The sequence below is a fragment of the Camelus bactrianus genome, chromosome X (genome assembly GCF_048773025.1).
Source record: "Camelus bactrianus isolate YW-2024 breed Bactrian camel chromosome X, ASM4877302v1, whole genome shotgun sequence".
Lineage (NCBI taxonomy): Eukaryota > Metazoa > Chordata > Mammalia > Artiodactyla > Camelidae > Camelus > Camelus bactrianus.
The window spans coordinates 47,704,170-47,723,589 of NC_133575.1; the positions used below are offsets into that span (position 1 = coordinate 47,704,170).

Here is a 19,420-nt window from a genome sequence, read left to right on the forward strand (position 1 = left end):
ATGTGTATGTGTGGGGAGGTGTCACCCAGCAGGGGTAACAGAAGCCTGAAAGTAGAAGAAATGTCATTTCTTCATCCAAGCCATGCCCTGCATCTCAGTCTGATGATGTGTTGGTAAACTCTCCATCACACCTTCCATGCCCTGAGACCGACCATGGGGCTGACTAGCACTTCTGAGATTAGCCTCAGTTCATGTAAGTGTGCTGGCTTCCCCACCAACCAGGAGGCAGAGGTGTGGACCTCCTACCAATGGCTCCATCAAAAGGATGTGTCATCTAATGGTGGGACTCTCAGGCCAACCTGAAAGGAATGGTATCCTTTACCTAGGCCTGTGGGCAGAGCTGCTGGCTGGAGAGCTGCCTGCTTCACCTATTCAGCTGTGGGGCTGAGTGAGGAGCATATGGCTTACTCCCATTTTTCAGAGCATCTCATCCAGTAGGCACGAGAGATATACCACATCAACAACCCAGTCACCTGAGTCATATCTGATTTCCAGGCTCGTCCTAGCCTAGGCAGGAATCACCTGCCCCTTTCTATTACCCACCATCAACCAGGAGAAGGTGATTGTGCTAATGGCTTAGGTTTCTCTAATCCAAACTCTTACCCTTGGCCGCCAGCGAGGAAGGGCATCTGACACCTGATGGTGGGCTTCCTTGAGTTCTGCCCAATTGCTGCATCCAACCCAGAAGGCCTAAAATTGCAGCTGCTTGAAAGTGCTGTGGATAGTGCTTCTAGGCTCCCTGGGGCCCCTTCTCAGATGAGCAAAGAAGCTTGTTGGCCCCCAGGACTTCATGAATAAAGCAAAGTTAAAATAAAAGCAAATTAGCAAGAGAGAAAAGAGAGGGAATGTACTGGGAGGGAATCTGATAATTCATAGAAATGGAATTCTCTGCCCTGGGCTGGTCATGAAAGGAAGACAAATGTTGTGGTTGCTCAGGGAGCTTTAGGAGCAAGACATTCTGAGAAGACCTTATTACATCCCTTGGAGGTTCATGGGGGTCAGGGAAGCCTGGGTTTCTGCCTTAATTTTTGCCCCTCATTAATCAACTAGACTAGGCAAATCCTTTCTCCTTCTGAGTTTCAGTTTTCCTAATGATAACGTGGGTGGCATGGGCATAGATTTGACTAGACTAGTTTCCATGTTTAAGACGGAAGATTGGGCTGCCTCTGAGTGACCCATGGAACTTTGTCAATGACCTAAGTCCAGCACTCCCCATCATGATTCTGACTCAGTTGGCCTGGTGGGGAGTTCTTTTTTGTAGTACCCTACATGACTGATGTATTGGACCACCTCCTGTTCTTCAGTGACTGATGGCTACCTTCCTGTGGCTCCCTGGGGAGTCTTTTGCAATACTGGAGAGGGCCATTGGTGGAGAGAACCTCCTAAGACCTTCCTTAGACCATCAAGAAAACAACCTTGGTCAGCTCTAGTGCTTTTCTCTTATGTGCTTGAGGGCTTGGGTTGTGCCTAGTGAATGGGCTTTGTTTCGAGTTACTGTTTAGAACAGATTGAAACCCAACAGATAAGAGACCTTTGTGTAAGGAAGCTTTTTGGAGGATGCTGTGGGCAAGCTGCTAGCTCCCCACTGCCCCCACCCTGATTCTGTGCCCTACTGATGGTGTTCCTCTTCTCTCTAGATAATTCCTAGACTTTGCAGGGCTGCATGGCTTTTGGGAGCCAGACCTACCCATTAGGAGCAACTGACCTGAGGGTATCACTTTCTAGTCTCAAAAGCTTCCATCTCCATTGTCTTCTAAAAGGACCCTGAAGCAGGTGGGCAGAACAGGTAATTCCATACCCACTTTATAGATGAGTAAATGGAGGCATATAGAAGTGAAATGACTTGCTCATGGCAATATAGAATATTGACTGCAAGTCAGGGTGGGAAAGAGGATGGGTAGGCTGGGGTGGAAGATGTGGTAGAAGAGAAAGATTATTAATAATTTTCCATGTACAGAATGAATAATACTATTGATATGTGTCAGGCACTAGACACTTTAACTACCTTATCTTGTGTAATCCTTACCTAAACTGTGTGAGATTAACATTGTTGTTATCTGTGTTTTCAGATAAGAAGACAGAGCCTCAGAATGTTTTAGACCCTTCCCAAAGTCCACACACCCAGATCACTGGGCTTCAAATCTCCTGCTTTTTCTCTTGCACTTGTAGTGAAGCTGCTTGGTTTGATATACTTTAGGGGTGATAGGGGTGAATCTCAGCAATGCCCCCAGCAGCAGGCCCAAAGTCAGAGCTTCTTAAAGCTAAAAGAGACTTATGGCTGACTCCTTATCCCCCTGGGCCCAGCCTAGCCTCTCAGCTCCAAGACCAAGTCAGAGGCCCTTGTGGGCCCAAGGAGAAACTCGTTTTTCCCTCTCCAAACTCCAGCCCTGGATCTCTGGGAATTGTTCCCAGCAAGGTGGGCCCAACTGTCCTCCCACTTAACCTGCTAATAAGCAGCCTGTGAAAAATGATGAATAGCAGAGTGAGTCAATAGACGTGAGCACTTAGATGCCTGGAGAACTGGCCTCCGGCCACTCAGAACTTCACCATCAATTGGAGCATTGCCTTAATTGCAAATCACTTAATAGCCACAATGGGAAACAGTCTCATTCTCTGGAAGAATAATTTCTGTCTGATGGGCTCTTGAAGGCTGCTTTCCTCTACTTCTTCAGTTTCTCTCCTGCTTTTGCACTTCCTCCCTCTGGATGCCTGAGCACATTTTCTGTGTGGTTGTCCCAGCCCATGGAGAAACTCATGAAATATCCCTGAGGGCTCCTATGCAGCACAATGCAGTGCCAACAGGAAGTGGATGCTCTGCCTATCCACAAATGCAGTGATTAAAAGTAATGTTATGTCCTTCAAGAGGCCAAAAATGAATTGGGCATCCATCTCTGTCCACAAAATCAGATGTGGGTGGGCAAGAAATAGTTTTTGTTTGTTTTCTTTAAAGTAACTGAATTCTAAAAAAAAAAATAATAATAATAATAATAATAATAATAATAATAATAATAATAATAATAATAATAATAATAACAACAACAACAACTGAATTCTGAATCCAAGTCTCCCATCCTAACAGCGAAGCAGAAAATCCCATGTCAGTTATGACTGGGGGCCCCCTCAAGGGTGGCCCTGAAATCCAAGGAGTATTTATATTACACAAAAATAGGGCAAGGGCACCTAATCTCTACATCTGTTCTATTTACCACCAACATCTTCATTTTCCATGCCAGCAGTGAAGGAGGGGAAGTTAAAAGCCCTGGGGGTTTAGGTTATGCCTCTTTTTGGGTGCCTTAGAGCCATCTCCTCCCCATCTTTGAGGCACTGTCCTAAACAGTGCTTGTGTTTCTACTGCCCCAGACTTAGGAGCTCTCCCTTTCCAAGTGGGGCTGGGAGTGGTAGGGATCTCTCTTCTTCTTTTGTACTCTCTGCTTCTTTTTTTATGACTATATATCCTCAATAGGGTTTTCAGATTTTTATAAAAGAATGATAGATTGAGTGACTTCAGCCTGCTTCTGCTTTCTACACTGTGAAATCCTTCTTGGAAGAGATCTTTCAAAGGCCTAGTTACCTCCATGGAGCAGAGGAATGGGGAGTAGGGACATAGAGGGACAACAGACACAAACAAACATGAGTATTTCCAGAAATTACCCTGCCAAAAAGTACTGCCTTATTGCAAATAAATATTTCACTGTCATAGAATTTAGAACACAAAATTTTAGTCCCTGCTCTGCTTGCAACTGATGGAAACTTGGTGATTTCTTAGAGCCTCAGTTTCTTCATCTGTAAATGGTGGGGTTGGGAAACACAGAGTCTCAGGCTGCAGTCCTTTCATCACCCTTTCCCTTTTGATCCTTCACTTCCTCCTACACCATCTGTCCTGTCCCTGCTCACCTCCACTGGCATAAGTTCCTGGGACAGTTTTAATGCTTAAGATGTTCCTTCTCATATTGAGCTGGAATCAGCCTAGCTTAGTCCCTGGGAGACACACAGGCTCTGTTTGCTATCTACTCCCTTTGCCCTATAACAGTTCTTCCAGATCTGAAGGGAGAGATGGTGTTCTTTGGTTCAACATATATTGAGTATCTATTTTATGCCAGGTTCTTTTCTAGGTGCTAAAGGTGCAACAGTGAATAAATTAGATTTTAAAAGGCTTTACCTTTGTGGGATTTACTTTTTTCCACAGGTGGGCAGATAATAAAATAAATAAACAAAAGATAGAGTATGTCAGATCATTATCAGTACAATGGAGAAAAATAAAGTAGAAGAGAGACAGGAGGCTACAATTTAAAATAGTGGTCAAGAGAGGACTCTGAACAGGTCACATTTGAGAGAAGAACTAAAGCCCTGAAGTGAGAGCAGATAATATATACCAGAAACAACCAGGAGTCCAGTATAGCTAAATTGGAGTGAGTGAAGGGGATAGTAATAGAAGATGAGATCATGGAGATAAAACGTTAAAGTGAGGGAAACGGGTAGACCATTGCAAAGATTTTAATTCTTGTCCTGAGTTAGATGGAGCAGAAAATGGCATCACCTGATTCATGTTACATGGAGTTGTCTCTTTTCCAGGCTAAACAGTTACAGCATCTTCCAACCCTTCCTCATGTGTCCTTGTACTAAGCCCCAATCCCCAGCCTTCTCAATCCCTCCTGGACACACTCCACTCCAATGTTTGTGGCTCTCTTCAAGTATGGGTCCCAGAACAAGACACTTTAGACAGATTCACCTAGGTCCTTTGTCATTACTCCTAGAAACCTGCAAGAGGCTAAGTGGTATGAGCTTTGGAGTCAAACAGACCTGGATCCTATTCTTGACTCCACGACCAGCTATATGATCTTGAATAACTGAGACCTTCTCCAAGCCTCAGCATCTCCAACTGTAAAATGGGAGAAATAGTCTGTGCCTTGTGGAGATTAGCAATGATATGTATAAAGCTTCCCTGCTCTGTGACTGGCCCATGCAGGCCCTACTCAGATGATTGTCAATCTTAGCTGTCACTGTGGCTTGTATCCTTGGCACATAGGCAGCCTCACTTTGGATCTTTGGTAGGTGTGAACCCTGTAGTGGGAGATAATCTAGTCAATATGGTCACCCTCTGTGAAGGCCTAAGCTGCTGGGGAAGTAAAAGTATGGGCCCCTCATGTTTCTTCCATTGAGTTCTGTGAGTGCCTGTTGGTGGCTGGACCTGTCAGCATCCAGAATCAAGGTCTGATGTCCCACATCAAGGGAAGGCAGGAATGGAGACTCCAAGGAGAATGGGTGTCAAGTGATTCTTTTACCAGAAATTGGAAGTCCCTGGAGCCAGAAGACCTGCAGGAGGCTGTACCTACAAGAGCATTCTAAGATCTGAGCTGTATAATCAGGATTAAAGCCATCATCCAAGCAAGGACCATAAAGAGGGCATGAGAAGCCCAGGTGCAAAGGGAGGATGAAAGTGAGGAACAGTGGGACCAAACAGGTGAGTGGGAAGGAGGCAACAGTGGCTGATGCTTGGTGTCATGGCTTGGCTTTTATGAGTTTCCAACAATTTTTTGTAGGTGAGTGAGCTGATTTGGCATACAAGGTGCAAACCAAGGACTTAACAGAGTGCTTTCTTCAGGGTCTCCACTTTGAGGGTTACTTTCAGGCCTTAGAGCCAAGTATTCATAGGATATGTATAATGCCACTTCTGGGACTGGGCTTAGTGGTAGGCCAGTTTGAAAAAAGACTCTTCACCTGGAAGCTGAAAACATGGCTTGGGGAAATCCTGTGCTGGGAGCAGCCAGAGTGTGTAAGAGGCTGGTCTTTGATATTCTGAATAGGTCTGTCACAAGCCCTGAGCATGTTTTCTCATTTGCTAAATGGGGCCAATAATTCCTACTGTGTCTCCCTCCCACCAATCCTGTGCTCCAGCAGAGAATATCTTCATTTTTCCTATTGGAAAATGCAGTAGATGGTAAGGTGGTAGTATTATTCAAATACTTTGGCACTGGTTGCCTGCCCTCTGTGAGCTCATATCTCTCACAAAGCCAGGGCACTGCAAAAAGCTATTTGCTCCTGCCAGTAGCCAGATCCTACACTCTGACAGCCCAGTCATCAGATACAGTAACTTTAGTGTTTTATTTTTGATGGATGTGTGTGTATTTTTTTAAGCTTTTTTAAAATTGAAGTATAATCAGTTTACAATGTTTTGTCAATTTCTGGTGTACAGCAAAATAGTTCAGTCATACATACACATATGTATATTCATTTTCATATTCTTTTTTGTTATAGGTTACTATAAGATATTGAATGTAGTTCCCTGTGCTATACAGTATAAACTTCTTGTTCTATTTTATATATAGTAGTTAGTATCTGAAAATCTCGAATTCCCAGTTTATCCCTTCCCACCCCACCCCCTCCATAACCATAGGTTTGTTTTCTGTGTCTGTGAGTCTGTTTCTGTTTTGTAAATAAGTTCATTTGTTTTTTTTCTTTTAGATTCCACATTTAAGTGATATCATATGGTATTTTTCTTTCTCTTTCTGGCTTGCTTCACTTAGAATGACAATCGCCAGGTCCATCCATGTTGCTGCAAATGGCATTATTTTATTATTTTTTATGACTGAGTAGTATTCCTTTGTATAGATATACCACAACTTCATCCAGTCATCTGTCGATGGACATTTAGGTTGTTTCCATGTCTTGGCTACTGTAAATAGTGTTGCTGTGAACATCGGGGTGCATGTATCTTTTCAAATTAAAGTTCCTTCTGGATATATGCCCAGGAGTGGGATTGCTGGATCATATGGTAAGTCTTTTTTTTTTTTAATTACCATGGCTAAAATAATTCACTTTCTTGATGCTCAGTTTCTATCTATCTGTCCTTCTCTCAATCTTTTAATGTCTCTCTGTTTCTATGTCTTTCCCTCTCTCTGTCTTTCTCATTCTCAATACCAGGGCTGAGCATGTTTCTGGACATACAGAGTACAGATGGCCTCATGTGGCTTCCTCTTTAGCTGGTTGTGTTCATGGCAGTCAGTATTCAGAGATTTGCAATAATTGTGGACAGCTAGTGGAAATAGTCTTCAGTCTTCCAGCTCCTGCCTCAAGAATCAGGGAGTATCTTCTCCATAGCACAAGATGGAGCTGAGTTCCAGTGAGTAGAGTTTAGCAGTAGTAGGAGTGTCTGCCTGCCCTCCTGGGAGTTGTATCAGAGACCTGCCTTTCTGGTCCTGCCCCACCTATGACTATGTGACATTGAACCCTCCCCCTCACTTCTCTGGGCCCCAGCTTCCTCATCCATCAGGTAAGAATATGGAATTCTTGTCCTGTCTTCCTCCTGAAATGGGTATACAAATTATTTGGAAAACTGTAAAGCAAGATGTCAAAATGGTTGTCTTTATCACTGGCATTATTTGTGCAGCTTGGATTCTTCAGGAGGAGGCTACATCTTCAAATTGACAAACAATTACTTTTCTCATACTAAGTCTGAGATCCTGTGGTAAGTGTTATAAAGGAATGTAGAGATAAGCAGTGGTGTGCTAGAGCCAGCTTATACCAGCTTTCAAGAACCAATCGTGCACATCTCTTCCTAACTCCACGTTCAATGATGTCACATTGGTAGATGAAGTTGGCAATGGTGAGAGTAATTTCCACTATGGAAATCAGCAAATACTGCAAATTTGGAACTTTTTTTCCCCAGATATCTATAACTGTTTCAATCATAAAAGAGCTGCCAATCGAGGAGTGGTGTGTGTGTGTGTGTGTCTATGCACATGCATGCATTCTGTGGGAAAGTGGAAAGGTAAGCAGGCACATGATTATAGTCGGTGAAAGTACTAGGTTGAACCATGTGATGTTGCTCTTTGTGCAAGTCAAAACTAACTGAGTACTAGCAATTTTATATAGTTCAGTCCAACAGAATGTCATCTTTAGTGGAGTAGAATACCTGGAATGGAAGAGGATTTCCCAAGGCCACTCAGATGATCTGAAGCTGAGCTGGAGTTAACCCCAGGACTCCTAGTTCCTTGTCTCAACCCTGAAGACTCCATTACTGCTTTATTGTCCTCTGATTCCTTGTCAAAATAGACAAAGCTCTGACATGAGAACCACAGTACTGATGGGGTAAGATAACTACAGGTCTTTTGCCTCATTGTCCCCTCTAAGTTAAAGGTTAGCCTTCAGGTCATATCCTTTTTCCATAGCCCCATTGCCCTAACACAGACTTTCTCCCTCATTTTTCCTCTCTCTTTCTCCACCTCACCCTCACCACCCTGCCTGTGTTTTGCATCCTAAGAGTGCTAGAAATTAGAATATGTTCAGGGGAGAGCAAAGGAAAATTATTACAACAGTTGGAAATAGGATCATGAGGAAAGGTGAAAGGAATTCTGCCTTGATAAAAGAAACTTCCCTGTCAATAAATGAATAGTCTTCACATCTCAAAAAGTTGATACACAGAGGGTGTTATACTGCCTTTTTCCATTTCCTGAAGCCAGAAGAGTTCAACATTTAACCTAATGGCATTACCAGCCAGCCGGGATCCTAAATGGAATCATCACTGACTCTTTTCTTTTGCTCAGTCTCCATATCTAATTAGTTGTTGAATTCTGTTGATTCTACCTCTTAAATATCTATTGGATCATCACTTCCTCTCCATCTCAGCTACCATGGCCCTAGGTCAGACCTTCATCATTAGCCTCCACTGAACTCCATGCGTCTACTCTCAGCTACTGACACCAGAATGTTATTTAGAAATCATCCAACTGCTCAGGCCATGCCTCTTGTGATGTTACTATTGTCTATGAAATTAAAGCTGACTTTCTCATTCTGGCATTCAAAGCCTTCTATCTTATAGCTTCAAATGTTTTTGTAGTCCTATCTTTCACCACTCTATATACTAGATGCTTTAGCTTTTTCCTCAGTGGGCCCCCACTGTTACCACCACAGGGCCTTTATGCATGTTCTTCCTTCTGACTAGACTTCTACCACCTTCACCCATTGAAATCCCACTTATCCCTCATCCTCCTAAAGGTTACCTCCTCCTTATTTCCACATTATGGTAGTTCTGAACCATACAACCATTCATTTCTTCTCTCTTTTGGCACCCAATTTAACATAAAGGTAAGAGTAGCAGCTTTTAAGCCAGACTGCTTAGGTCCCAGTCCTCACTTTATTACCTACTAGCTGTGTGGCATTGAGGAAGTTGCTTAAGTTCTCTCATGCATATTTAAAATGGGCAACGTATTATTACCTCCCTCAGAGGTTGTTATAAAAGTTAAACACTTATTAATTTAAATTGAATGCTTGTTAACTATAAACACACACAGCAAATAATAAATACTGCCATTGTATTTATATTCTTGTTTCATCTCTCTGACTAGTCAATTGTTCCTTGAGGGCAGAAACAATATATTACTCATCTTTAGGACAGTTAATAATGATTTTAAAAATGTTTTACAGGGTCTTCTGGTCCATATGTGCTTCCCCTAAAGTACAACTACAAATTCTGTAAATAACACAAGGCACAACCAAAGGAAAACTCAAAAAGTGATAAGAAGGTGAGCTGGTTAAGGATCATAGAATTGGAGGAATATAGCATATAATGCATTCACAACCCATGAACAAAAGGTGAGTCAGACCTGATATTTTCCCAAACCTAAAAACAGAAATCAGACAAGGAAGGTTCAACCTTCCCCAGAAAGAACAGATGTCCCTTTGACAACATCATGTAATCCCAACAGCACCAGCAAAGAGAACCGATTGGGAGCCTGGCTGAAAATAAGCAGTAAAAGGAATCATTCCCTTTCTCTGATAGGCCTCAGACTCCTCTCTTCCATTAAGAGATATTAGGTAACTATGTGGTACCAGCAAAGGGTATCCTAGAAAAACAAGTGGCCCTACCTGGAATGTGCTTTTCCTCTCTGCAGGAAAATGACTATTTTTCCCCAACGTATGTTCACCAGGTGGCCTTGCCTGGGGGATTCTTGCCACCCCTTAGGCAGCATCATCAGAAAAAAATGGGAGTTCCATCAGCACCAAATAGACCAAGAAGACTAAAATGTTACCATAAAGGCCTTAAATTAAATTAAATTAAATTAAATTAAATTAAATTAAATTGCTATTGAAACTACAGCCCACAAAAGTAGTCCAAGACCTGCATTTAAACCTAAATAGGGTGGCTACCTACTAAAATAGAACATTTGTATAGGACCCAGAGTATCCTAACATACTACGTAAAATATCCAGGTTAAAATGTAAAAATTACCCATCAAACAAGAACCAGGAAAATCAAACTTTAACAAGCAAAGGCAATCAACAGATGTCAATACTGAGATAAATCAGATGTTGGGAATTATCTGACAAGTATTTTAAAGTAGCCATAATAAAATGCTTCAACAACCAATTACAAATTCTCCTGAAGCAAATGAAAAATTAGAAAATCTTAAGACAGAATTTGAAGTTACAAAAAAGAACCAAATGAAAATTATAAAACTAAAGAAAAATGCAGTAACTGAGGGTTTTAAAAATGCTGGATAGGCTCAATAGTAGAATGGAGATGGCAGAGGGTAGAATTGGTGAATAGGATAATTAGTAGACTTTATGCAATCTGAACAACAGTGAGAAAATAGGTTGAAAATAATGAACAAAGCCACATACCAGTGGGACAAAAACAAAAGATCTAACATTCGTATAATTGAAGTCACAGAAGGATAAAAAAGAGAGTGGAGGTGAAAGAGTACATGAGGTAATGATACCTGAAAACTTCCAAAATTTGGTGAAAGACATAAACCTACATATTTAAGAAATGTATTCAAGAAATTATCCAAATAGGTTATTTCTGAACCATTGAAATATGCTTGTATTTCTCTAGTGAAACCAGAAAAGGCCTTTAATCCATTTTGAGTTTACTTTTGTAGATGGTCTGAGGAAATGTTCTAATTTCATTCTTCTTCATGTAGTTTTCCAGTTTTCCCAGCACCACTTATTGAAGAGACTGCTTTTCCCCATTTTATATTCGTCCCTCCTTTGTCACAGATTAATTGACTATAGTGGTATGGGTTTGTTTCTGGGCTCTCTATTCTGTTGCATTATTCTATTTGTCTGTTTTTGTGCAGGTACCATGCTGTTTTGATTACTGTAGCCTTGTAATTCAGGGAGGGTGATACTTCCAGGTTTGTATTTTATTCTCAAGATTGCTTTGGCAATTTGTGATCTTTTATCATTCTATATAAACTTTAGGATTATTTGTCCTAGTTCTGTGAAAAATTACATGGGCATTTTGATTGTAATTGCATTACATCTGTAGATTGTTTTGGAAAGTTTGTCCATTTTAACAATATTAATTCTTCCAATCCAAGAGCACTGGATATCTTTCCATTTCTTTGTATCATCTTCAATTTTTTCATCAATGTTTTATAGTTTTCAAAGTATAAATCTTTCACCTCCTTGGTTAAGTTTATTCTTAGGTATTTTATTTTCTTTGATGTGATTTTAAATAGGATTTTTTTTTGCTTTCTCATTCTGATTGTCCACTATTAATGTTTAGAAAATAAACAGAGTTTCTATATTAATCTTTTTTCCTGCAACTTTACTGAATTCATTTAATAGTTATAATAGTTATTTGGTGAAGGCTTTAGGGCTTTCTATACAGTACAATGTCATCTGCAAGTAGTGACAGGTTTATGACTTCCTTTCCAATCTGGATGATATTTATTTCTTTTTTTCTTGTCTGAATGCTATGGCTAGGACTTCCAATACTATGTTAAATAAAATTGGTTAGAGTGGGCATCCTTGTCTTGTTCCTCAATTTAGAGGAAAGACTTTAAGATTTTCACCATTGAGTATGATGAGAACTGTGGATTTGTCATAAATGGTTTTGCTAATGTTGAGATATGGTCCCTCTATACGACCTTTGATGAGAGTTTTATCATGAATGTGTGTTGAATTGTGTCAAACTCTTTCTGCACCTATTAAGATGACCGTGTGTTTTTTATCCTTCCTTTGTTACATCCTTCCTATATATATCCTTTGTTATATCCTTCCTTTGTGTATCACACTGATTGATTTGTGAATATTGAACCATCCTTGAGTCCTTGGAATAAATCCCACTTGATCATGGTGTATGATCATTTTATATATTGTTGGATACAGTTTGTTAACATTTTGTTGAGGATTTTTGCATCTATATTCATCAAATATATTGGCCTGTAATTTTCTTTTTTGTAGTGTCTTTCTCTGGTTTTGGTATAAGTGTAATCGTGATCCCGTAGAATGAATTTGAGATTCTTCAATTTTCTTCAATTTTTTGAAATAGTTTGAGAAGGATGGGTATGTTACTAAAATTCCCAAGTGAAGCCATCCAGTCCTGGGCTTTTGTTTGCTGGAAGTCTTTTAAATCACAGATTCAATTTCACTTCTAGTTATCTGTTTAAATTACCTATTTCTTCTTGATTAATTCTTAGCAGGTTGTGTGTTTGTTGAAATTTGTCCATTTCTTCTAGGTTGCCCAATTTGTTGTCACAGTTTGTAGTATTCTCTTATGATTTTTTGTATCTCTGTGGTATTGGTTGTTATATTTTCCTTTTTCATTTCTAATTGTATTTATTTATGTCCCTCTTTTTTCTTATGGATAAGTCTGGCAAAAGTTTTATCAATTTTGTTTATCTTTTGAAAAACAACTCTTGATTTTATTGATCTTTTTTATTGTTTTGTCTCTATTTTATTTATTTCCTCTCTTATCTTTATTATTTCCTTCCTTTTTCTGATTTTGGACTTTTTCTTTTCTTTTTCTGATTCATTTAGGTGGTAGGTTAGGTTGTTTATTTGAGATTTTTCTTGTTTTTTCTTGAAGAAGGCCTATTTCACTGTAAACTTACCTCTTAGAACTTCCATTGTTGGATCCCATAGATTTTGAAGAGCTGTGGTCCCATTTTCATTTGTCTTGAGGTATTTTATGATTTACTCTTTGATTTCCTCATTTATCCTTTTGTTTTTTAGTAGCATGTTGTTTAGTCCCCATGTGTTTGTTCTTTTCCCATTTTTTCTTTCAGTAATTGATTTCTAGTTCCATAATGTGATCAGAGAAAATGCTTGATATAATTTCTATCCTCTTAAATGTGTTGAGACTTGTTTTGTGACCTAACATGTGGCCTATACTGAGAATGTTACATGTGCACTTGAAAAGAAAGTGCATTCTGCTGTTTTTGGATGGAATGTACTATAGATATCTATTAAGTCCAAATAGTCTATTGTGTCATTTTAAACCATGGTAGCATTATTGATTTTCTGTCTGGATGATCTGTTAATTGATGTAAGTGAAGTGTTAAATTACTCTAATACTATTGGATTTTTGTCAATTCTCACTTTTTGTCTTTTAGTAGTAGTTGTTATTCTTAGCTTTATATATTTAGTTGCTCCTGTATTGAGTGTATATATCTTAACAAGTGTAATATCCTCTTCTTTTATTGATCCCTTCATCATTATATAATGCCCTCATTTGTCTTTTGTTATAGCTTTTGTTCTTAAATCTATTTTGTCTGATATGAGTATTGCTACCTCTGCTTTCTTATCATTTCTGTTTACATAAACTGTCTTTTTCCATCCCCTCGCTTTTAGGCTGTGTGTTTATCTCTGAGTGAATCTGTTGTAGGCAACATATAGATGGATCTTTTTTATCCAATTAGCCACCCTATGTCTTTTCATTGGAGCACTTATTCCATTGGCATTTAAAGTAATTTGGGGGGTAGGGGAGGTAATTAGGTTTATTTATTTAGTGGAGGTACTGGGGCATGAACCCAGGACCTTGTGCATCCTAGGCATGCACTGTACCATTGAGCTATACCCTCTCCCTAAAGTAATTATTGACAAGTATGTACTTATTGCCATTTTATTATGAGTTTTCTAGTTGTTTTTCTCTGTTCATTGCTTCTTCTTTTTGTTTCTTCCCTTATGGTTTTATGGGTTTTTTTTTTTTTTTGGTAGTATGCTTGTGTTCCTTTATTTTTAGTTTTTGTGTATCATTTGTGTAGTTTTGATTTTTGGTTACTATAAGTTTGTTATATGTTGACCTAGAACTGTATCTACTTGTTTTAAACTGGTAGTCATTTAGGTTCAAACACATTCTAAAAGATCTGCATTTTTTCTCCCCTTCCTCACATTTTGTATTTTTGATGTCATATATTACATCTTCATGTTTATCCCTTAACTATTTTTTGTAATTGTAATTGCTTTTACTTTTTTGTCTTTTATTCTTCATACTGGCTTATTTAAATGGTTGATCCTCAGCCCTTACTATATATGCATTTCCTAGTGTGTTTTTCCCTTTCTTATAGATTCTTACTTCTTTTCCACTTAGTGAAGACTGTTCAACATTTCTTTTAAGGTAGGCTTAGTATTGATTAACTCTTAATTTTGCTTGTCTTAGAAGTTCTTTATCTCTCCTTCAATGCTAAATGATAATCTTGCTGAGTAGAATATCCTAGGTTGCAATTTTTCTGTTTCAGAACTTTGAATATATCATACCACTGCCTTCTGTCCTGCAAAGTTTCTGCATTGAAATCATATGATAACCTTATGGGGGTTCTTTTGTATAGAACAATTTGTATTTTTCTCTCTGCATATAGAATTCTCTCTTTATCTTTAACTTTTGGCTATTTTAATTATGTCTTGGTGTGGGTCTGTTTGAGTTCATTTTCTTTGGACCCTCTTTGCTGCTTGTACCTGAATATCTTTCCTTCATAATGTTTGGGAATTTTCAGCCATAATTTCATCAAATACATTTTTAATTCCCTTCTGTCTCTCTTCTTCTCCTGGAGCCCCTATAATGTGAATGTTGGTATGCTTATTCTTATCACAGAGATCTCTTAAACTGTTCTAATGTTTAAAATTTGTTTTCCTTTTCCCGTTCTGTTGGGTGATTTCCATTATTACATCTTCCAGATCACTTATGTGTTCTTTATTATTCACTATGTGTTCTTAAGTATCACTTAGTCTGTTACTTATTCCTTTTAGTGTGTTTTCCATTTCAATTATTGAATTCTTCATTTCTGATAGATTTTTCCAGTTCATTGTTAAAATTCTCACTGTGTCCATATATTCTTTTTTTCTAATTTAGTTTAAATTCTTATTACCAATGTTTTGAATTCTTTATTTGGTTATATATTTTTATTTCTGTTTTATTATTTATTTTGTTCAGGAATTTTCTCTTGTTCTGTCAGTTGAGACCAGATCTACTTTTTCCTCTTCCTTAATTTCCTCTGCCTCAAGTAATTTAGGTGAAACAGTTAACTTTTGTGGTCTTGAAGGGGTGTTTTTCTGTGATAGTGTCTCTAAACAGACTGTGTGTGCCCATTGTCTTTGATAAGAGAGCTGAATTTGACATGAATGCAAGTCACATCTTTCCTCATGGTGTGCTCACAACTATCACCTTAGTAGATGGTGGAGCTGGAGATGGATGAGCCAAAGCTGGAGCCAGGTGTGATATAGGATTTCTCCTCTGCTCAATGGCCATCACCACCCTATTGAGACTGAGGTTTGATCCCAAGTTGTTGGAGCAGAAGTCCTGAGGGTTGGGCCTGAGCCAGCTCAGTTTCCTTCAGAGTGTGCTTTCTCCTCTCCCAGCACTAGACCCTTGCCACAGAGAGGGAGAGTGCTTTAGCAAGTGGAGCCCATCTGGGCTCTCAGCTCATGTTAGTCACAGAGTTCCAAGCTATCTTTGATGTGCTGCCTGTGCAGGGGCAAGCAATTATTTCCTTTGCTCTGCTGAGACACAGCCTCGTTTCCAAGTCCCCTTTGTCCCTCATAGTTGATCATTCCTTACAGCCTCTTTGACTCCCACCCTGTTGTGGAAACACACAGCAGGTCAGGCAGGTCCTCTGTGGACTCTTGGTGCATCTTGGCTTGTGAACTATGGTGGAGTGGCCACAGTCACAGTTCTGGGATGTTTCTGATGCCTTGCATGAGTAAGCACCAACAACGGCCCATGCTGCCCCACCCAGGCTCTTCCCTGGGACCAGGTCACCTCACTGTCCCATAGTTGAGTTTTCTCCCCACTCATAGAAGCCTTAGATCCAATGACACACTGTGTCATGGAAGAAGTGAGGCTGGAGAATTCACTTGGCTTGGTCTGGGGTACGGGCCAACATGGTCATGAGAAAGGAGTCAGCCAGCCATGTAGTTTCAATCAAGGGAAGATTCACCCTGCCTTGGGGGTGAGCCATTGTTTGTGTGCTTCTCACAAGGAAAGTCCAGGCTTCCCTCAGCCCTCATGTTAGTCCCAGCCCTCCTCCAACTAGCCAAGGGGGTTCATCTCCCTTGTGTAGGACCCAAGGACTGGGGTGCCCAATCTGTGACTCAAACTGCTCATTCTCCCAGGTGGGTCTCCACCCATGTATTGTCCCTTTTCCTCTGAGTCTCCTTCCAGGTGCACACATCCTGACCTGATCAATTTTTCCTCTTTCCTATGAAATTACATGTGGATCTTTCTTGCAATCTTGGTTGTACAGGAGTTTTCAGCCACTTTCCAGTTAGTTTCCAGTGAGAATTATTCCACATGTGAGTGTATCTTTGATGTGTACAGGGAGGGAAATAAGTTCCATGTTCTCCTACACTGCCATCTTTATCAATACCCAGGGGAACAAGAATTTGAATGACAGCAGATTTCTCATCAAAAGCCATAGAGGACAAGGAGAGAGGCAGAATATTCTGCTGAAAGAAAAGAAGAGTCAATTGTGATCTTTGGCTTGTAGAAGCATCCTTCAATCTTAGTCTTCATCTTAATATGGCATTATCTGTGTGTGTGTGTCTCCATGTTCAAATATTCCCATTCAATAAGGAAGCCAGTCATGTTGGATTCGGGCTCAATCTAATGCCCTCATTATAACTTAACTACCTCTGTAAAGACCCTATCTCCAAATATGATAACATGCCGAGCTACTGGGATTTAGAAATGCAGTATATCTTTTAGGGGAAACACAATTCAACCCTCAACAGTTTTTCTTTAAAATTTCTATAATTTTAAATTAATTTTTGCTCTTACATAAAGGTCTCTGTTCCATTTTGAGTTAATTTTTGTATATGGCATGAGGTAAGCATCCAAATTCACTTTTTTGTGTGTGGATATCCAGTTGTTTCAGCACCATTTGTTGAAAAGATTAATTTTTCTTCCATTGAAATATCTTGACATCCTTGTCAAAAAAATCAGTTGACAAATAATGTAAGGGCTTATTTCTGGACTTTCAATTCTGTTATTGATCTAGGTGTCTATCTTTATGCTGCTACCACACAATCTATATTGTATATATATTATATATATATAATATATATACACACACACATATATATGTGTATATATATATACACACACACACACTTTATTGAAATATAGTCAGTTTATAACATTGTGTCAATTTCTGATTATTATAAGTTTGTAGTAAGATTTGAAATTGGGAATATGAGTCTTGCAAATTTGTTCTTCTATTTAAAGCTTGCCTTGACTTTTCTGGATCCCTTGAATTTCGATATCAATTTGGGGACCTACTTGTTAATTTCTTAAAAAAAAACAGTTGGAATTTTCATAGATACTGCATTCAATCCATAGATCAAATTGGGGAGTATTGAATCTTTTTTAAAACATTTTTTATTGAGTTATAGTCATTTTACAATGTTGTGTCAAATTTCAGTGTAGAGCACAATTTTTCAGTTATACATGAACATACATATATTCACTGTCACGCTTTTTTTCGCTGTGAGCTATCACAAGATCTTGTATATATTTCCCTGTGCTATACAGTATAATCTTGTTTATCTATTCTACATATGCCTGTCAGTATCTACAAATTTTGAACTCACAGTCTGTCCCTTCCCACCCCTCTCCCCCTTGGCAACCACAAATTTGTATTCTATGTCTATGAGTCTGTTTCTGTTTTGTATTTATGTTCTTTTTTTTTTAATCTTAATATTGTCTTCCTGCCCATAAACATGGGATTAATTTCCATTTATTTAGGTATTATTTAAGTTCTTTCAACAATGTTTTGTACTTTCAGTGTACAAGTCTTGAACTTCTTTTATTAAATCTATACCCATGTATTTATTATTTTTGATTCCATTATAAATAGAATTATTTTTTTAACATTTTTATTGATTTATAATCATTTTACAATGTTGTGTCAAATTCCAGTGTTAAGCACAGTTTTTCAGTCATTCATGGACATATACACACTCATTGTCACATTTTTTTCTCTGTGAGTTATCATAACATTTTGTGTATATTTCCCTGTGCTATACAGTATAATCTTGTTGATCTACTCTACAATTTTGAAATCCCAGTCTATCTCATCCCACCCTCCATCCTCCTGGCAACCACAAGTCTGTATTCTCTGTCTATGAGTCTATTTCTGTCCTGTATTTATGCTTTGTTTTTGTTTGTTTGTTTGTTTTTGTTTGTTTAGATCTAAATAAATGGAATTAATTTTTAAATATTCAGATCATTTTTTGCTAAAGTAGTCAGTTGATTTGTGTATATAAATCTTGTATCCTCAAATATTGCTGAACTAATTTACCAGCTCTAATATTTACTTTAATGGAGGTATATTTCTTAGGATTTTATATATGCAAGATGATGTCATCTGCCAATAGAGATACCTTTTTTTCCCTTTCTGTTATGGATAATGTCAATTTGTTTTTCTTATCTAACTACTGTGACTAGACTCTCAACTACAATGCTGAATAGAGGTGGCAAGAATGAACATCATTGCCTTATTCCTGATCTTAGGGGGAATGATTTCAGTATTTCACCATTGAGTATGGTATTATCTGTGGGATTTTTGTAGACACCTTTTATCAGATTAAGGAAGTTCCTTTCTATTCCTAATTTGTTGAATGTTTTTATTATGAAAGAGTCTTGGATTTTGTCAAGTGCTTTATCTCTATCTATTGAGATTATCATTTGATAGTTTTTGTCCTATATTATATGGTAATTTGCATTGACTGATTCTGATATGTTGAACCAACCTCTCATTTCTGGAATAAATCCCAATTTTGTCATGATGTGTGATCTCTTTTATAAGCTGATAGATTTTATTTGCTGGTATTTTGCTCAAGGTTTTTATATCTATATTCATAAGGGAATTGGTCTGCAGTTTTATATTCTTGTGATGTCTTCATATAATTTTTATATCGGAGTAATCCTGGTCTCATGAAATGAGTAGGGAAATGTTTCCTTCTCTTCCAATTTTTGGAGGATTTTATGAAATGTCAGTATTAATTCCTCTTTAAACCTTTGGTAGAATTCACTTAGGAAGTTTAATTATCCTTAACTATTCTTAGTAAGAAGATTTTAAATTACTAAATCAATCTATTTCTATGTAATATGTCTATTCAAATTTTCTATTTTTTTTCATAAATCATTTTCAATTCTTTGTGTTTTCATGGGAGTTTGTCCATTTCATCTAGGTTAACT

General features: G+C 38.4%; 1 long non-coding RNA gene across 1 annotated transcript in view; it reads left to right on the forward strand.

Moving 5' to 3' along the window:
- The first annotated feature begins 6,420 nt into the window (after nt 1–6,420).
- LOC141576278 (uncharacterized) overlaps nt 6,421–19,420 on the forward strand; it is a 35,806-nt gene continuing 22,806 nt past the window's right edge. The window contains exons 1-2 of the long non-coding RNA XR_012504592.1: nt 6,421–8,088; nt 9,424–9,591. This is a non-coding gene — a long non-coding RNA (uncharacterized LOC141576278). The remainder of the gene's footprint in view (nt 8,089–9,423; nt 9,592–19,420) is intronic.